A 5,456-nucleotide genomic window follows, 5' to 3' on the forward strand; every position below is an offset into this window, starting at 1 on the left:
TATATGTGGAGCTACAGCAAGCGACTAGCATATATGGTGGCTATCTTATTCGCAAAAGAGATCGAGAAGAGGAGGCAAAGCACGAGCGAGAACCTAGGGGGCAACCTGCACAAACATTACTCCAACACCGTGTCCACTTCCCGGACTCCGCCGAGAAGAGGCCATCACGGTAACACACTCAGTTGATTCATTTTAATTAATTAAGGTTCAAGTTATCTACAACCGGACATTAACAAATTCCCATCTGCCCATAACCGCGGGCACGGCTTTCGAAAGTTCATTCCCTGCAGGGGAGTCCCAACTTAGCCCATGACAAGCTCTCACGGTCAACGAAGGAATAGAACTCCTTCCAAGACGTTCCGATCAGACTCGGTATCTCGGTATCTCAAGACACTTCAACAGGTTAAAACAAGACCAGCAACACCGCCCGAATGTGCCGACAAATCCCGATAGGAGCTGCACGTATCTCTTTCTCAGGGCACACTCAGATTGTCCTAGGTACGGGTAGGCCAGCCCAGAGTTGCCCCTGATGGCCACCGGTAGCTGACAGGTGGACCAACACTCAGAGGAGCACTGGCCCGGGGGGGTTAAAATAAAGATGACCCTTGAGTCTGCAGAACCCAAGGGAAAGAAAAGGCTAGGTGGCAAATGGTAAAACCAAGGTTGGGCATTGCTGGACAAGCTTTAATCAAGGCGAAATATCAAGGGCTTCCCATTATAACCCAACCGCGTAAGGAACGCAAAATCCGGGAACATAACACCGATTTGACGGAAACTAGGGCGGCAAGAGTGGAACAAAACACTAGACGAGAGGCCGAGCCTTCCACCCTTTACCAAGTTTATAGATGCATTAATATAACATGGCAATATAATGATATCCCAACAAATAAATAAATGTTCCAACAAGGGCCTCCAATCTTCAACTGCAACTAGCAATGCTATAAGAGGGGCTGAGCAAAGCGGTAACATAGCCAATCAACGGTTTGCTAGGACAATGTGGGTTAAAGGTTTGACATGGCAATTGGGAGGCTGACAAGCAAAAGGTAGGCATCGTAGCATTGGCATAGTAAAGAGCGAGCAAACTAGCATAGCAAAGATCATCTTGCCTGCACAGTTGTCAGAGTTGACTGGATCCTCACAAGCAAACTCAACAGGCTCCTCGGTAGCGAACTCGTCTTCTGGCTCTACCCAAACAAGACAAACAAACAACAAGGATACAATCAACCACGTGCAAGACCAAGCAATAAGATGAAATGAAGATATGCTATGCGGGATGCGATGCGGGATGCAAAATGCAAGATATGACACGAAATGCATGAACTTGGCCTCAACTTGGAATTCCAAGGGTGCCACTAGAAAGATGAGATGAAATCGCTTGAAAACGATATAAAGATCATCGGAATCGGAGTTACGGTTTGGAAATGGCAAGCGAATTAAGATATGACACCGGTCTGCGATTTACAGCAAGTAGGCATCTAAATGCAACGAAATGAACATGCTACAGCCACCAAAAATGACAACCAAATACATGGCAGGGATGCACACAAGATTCTTAACAAAATACTAGCACTGAGCCACGGCCAATTCATCCATTATGAGGTTCAGACAAGCATGGCAAAAACGCAAATGCAAAACAGATTCCAGACTTTGTGAAATTAACACTAGTCTGAAATTTCAGATCACGAAGTCCTCTTCGGAGCAGCAAAACAACATGATACATGAGCTGATTAAGACAAGTAAGAACATGTCATGGAGCTACTCAACAAGCTTAACAAAAGACCCAAAGTGACCTCGGGCCAAAAGGGTTCACAAAATATACTAACGGGCACACGAACATAGCTAAAACACAATCAGTTTTCAGACTTAGTGAAAACTGAGACATGCTGAAATATAACTCACGAAGGCATGTAAACAAGCTCAATGCACTCACTACGGTGCAATTCATGGCAAGGCAAGCATACATCCATTAAGAAGGCATGAAATTCAAGCTTGACATGGCAAAAACAATGGCATATCACGCACGGATCAACTACAATAACATTGGCAAAATCGCAAACAAGTTAACGATCTGCCCAGATTCACAATGAAGCAAAAGTAGAGCTCGATTGACTCAAGCTAGGGTGCTCCATAAATGCAAAAAAAGAAATGGATGGATAGAGCATAACATGATTAACAGAACTCCTTTACTGATCATCCTCAAAAGAGGCACGGATCACTAGGAAACAAGCTGAACATATGGCATCATGAACTAAATAATCCCAGACTTAGTGAAAACAACTAAGTCTCTGAAAACAGATTTACCGGGTGCCTCACTTTGCAAGCTTGCACAAGTCACCACACACATCCTAAAAATGCATGGGTTGCACCTCTGGAAAAAAGCAAAATCCTTAACAAAACATATGAAGGACTCACAGGCATAGCATGCACACATAAATCATGGCAAAAATGACAAAAGTCTAAGATGAACTAGCAGATCTGACAATAAACTCACGAAGCCTCCTTCCAACAGCATTTCGGGCATCAAGATGAGCTCAAATGAAAATGATGCAATGGAATGAAATCATGCACTCGTTGAGACGAACATTTTGATATACTATATGTCCAAATCGGAGCTACGGATGCGGAGATATCACTGGTCAAAGTATGCTCGAAAATTAGGGTTTCGGGAGGAGAAAGTCAACCGGATCTCAGATCTGGATCTCAGAACACTGTAACAGCACTGTTCATGGCATGGATTCCGAGGTCGCCGGCGAGGTGGTCGTGGTGGCCGGAGTAGGGGGGCTTCGCCGGGGAAGGAGAGGAGGGGCCGGGCCCGGACGGCGAGGACGGCGGCGGTGGCTCGTGGAGGCGGGGCGGCGCGGCGCCCGGCTCGGGCGGCTCCCATGGCGGCGGCGAGGTCCTGTGGCAGCGGGGTCACAGCGGAGTTCTCCGGCGAGAGGCGGGCGGCGGCGCCGGCTCGCCGGAGTCGAGGGCGAGGGGCGCGGCTTGAGGCAGGCGGCCGCGGCGGAGATGGGCTCGCGGGGGCCCCTCCAGGGCCTCCCGGGCCGGCGGCGGTGGTAGGTGGCGGAGGCCACATGGCGCACCCCGGTTGGTCGAAGGCGGCGGCGGACACTGTCCGGCAGCGGCGGGATCCATTTTTTTAGACTAGGGTTTCGGAGAGGGGGAGATGCGAAAATGGAGGGGGGGCTATTTATAGGCGTAAGTGGAGCTAGGAGAGTCCAAATGAGGTGCGGTTTTCGGCCACGCGATCATGATCAAATGCTCTAGATGATGGAGCTGAGTTTGGTGGCTTTTGGGCCAAATTTTGGGGGTGTTGGGCTGCAACACACACGAGGCCTTTTCGGTCCCTCAGTTAACCGTTGGAGTATCAAACGAAGTCCAAATGACACGAAACTTGACAGGCGGTCTACCGGTAGTAAACCAAGGCCGCTTGGCAATTCTCGGTCCAATCCGGAAATGTTTAATCCCCACACACGAAAGAAAGCTAGAAATGACCACCGGAGGAGAACGAAGCGCCAGAATGCAAAACGGACAACGGGGAAAATGCTCGAATGCATGAGACGAACACATATGCAAATGCAATGCACATGATGACATGATATGAGATGCATGAAAAAGACAACAACACACGGAGACAAAAACCCGAACCCGAGAAAATCAAATAACGTAACGCCGGAAACGGCAAGAGTTGGAGTACAAATTGGGAAAGTTACATCCGGGGTGTTACATCGAGCTAGGGTCTGAGAGAAATGAGTCGGTAGGCTTGAGAGATTGAGTCCTTCGCATGCACCCTAGAGTTCGAATCTTTCTTGGGTCTACGGAGCCCTGAATCAGACATTTGGCACGCCAGGTAGGGTTGCGTCGAAGATTCACCTCCTCGCCTGCTACGCTCCGCCCATACTATTCGGCTCTCATGGTAGGCGTCGCTGCACCGGCCGGTCCGCCAAGCGCGTTCCGAGGCACCGTGGGCCACCGGGATTTCACCCCTGCCTTCCGACGAGTGCAATGGTTGCTAATGTTCAGGTCGGAGCTGCCGCCTCGGTACGACAGCGTGGCAGAACTGGCAGAATTTCTCTAGGCATATGCTAAGGCTATCTGGGTGGCCGGCGGCTATGACAAGGTCATGGCGAACTGGCTCCCCATGGCCCTTACGGGTGTGCCACGCGCTTGACTCCTGGGCTTGCCCGAATCCTCAATGGCTTCCTGGGAGGAGCTGAGCGGCCTCGTCATCGCGCGCTTCATAGCACCAGCGCCCCATGTCGTCGCGGCCCTCCTTGGCGGCTTGCAGGCTCCGGCCTTGGAGCACCATGCCAAGCAGTTCTTCTGTCAGCTAGGAGCCGCCCACACGCAGCGGGGAGCTTCTCTGGGCTGGGTGGCACCTAAGGCTGACCTCACTTTCGACTCAAGGACCACCCGGCGACCATGGCCGGTGCCGGCACGCTCCCAATGCTCTGCACCCCCATCATCTGCAACGTAGCAGTCACCAGGATCCTCATTAACGGCGGTGCTGGCCTCAATGTCCTCTCTGTGGAAGTGTTCAGCCTGCTTCATGTGCCCTACGGCTGGCTCCTCCCCACGAAGCCTTTCTTCGGGGTTGTTGATAGCTCCACCTGCCCTCTTAGGCAGATCCGCCTCCCCATAACTTTTGGCACACGCGACAACTACTGCACCGAGCTCGCATCAGCCTCCTGTAAAATACCATTCTCGGTACCTGGCCTTGGCCAAGTTCATGGCGGCAACCCATCCTGGTTACAACCTCATGAAGATGCCAGGGAGCAGCGGTGTCCTCACCGTGGCGGGGGATACTAAGGATGCACTCTCGGCCCTCAAGCTCGCCTTCAGGGCCGCGGCGGCCGCGCGGCAAAGTTGGGAAGGGACTCCAGAGGGCCCGGGGGCTGCGGCAGCAAAGAAGAAGCAGTTGTTCTCTCAAGACAAGGTCGAAACGAAGCAGGTGCCAGTTGATGAAGACGCGGAGTCGGGCTCTATCTTCACCATAGGCGCCAACTTCCCCCAGGACTAGGAAGAGGCGTTGGTCAGCTTCCTCCGTGCGAACAAGGACATGTTTGCATGGGAGACAGCGGACCTGGTCGAGGTTCCGTGTGCATCACCTAATGGTGTGCCCCAACACGTGCCCAGTAAAGCAGAAGGAACGGTGTCAAGCCCCAGAGAAGCAGTCGTTCATCGTCCAGGAGACCCGCAAGCTGCAAGAGGCCTACATCATTCGGGAAGTATGACATCAAGATTGGGTGGTGAACCCGGTTATCGTCCCCAAGGAGGGGGTGAAGGAGCGCATGTGCGTTGATTTCACCAACCTCAACAAGGCTTGTCCTCAAGACCCGTTCCCTCTCCCACGTGTCGGCGTTGTGGGAACGGGGTTACCCAGACATGCCTGCCTACATCCCACGGCATGGCTCCACCAGTGGCCTGGTATGGCCCAATTTCAGTAGCACGATTGA

Source organism: Triticum urartu, chromosome 4A, assembly GCF_056163025.1.
Source record: "Triticum urartu cultivar PI428250 chromosome 4A, HENAU_Tu73, whole genome shotgun sequence".
Lineage (NCBI taxonomy): Eukaryota > Viridiplantae > Streptophyta > Magnoliopsida > Poales > Poaceae > Triticum > Triticum urartu.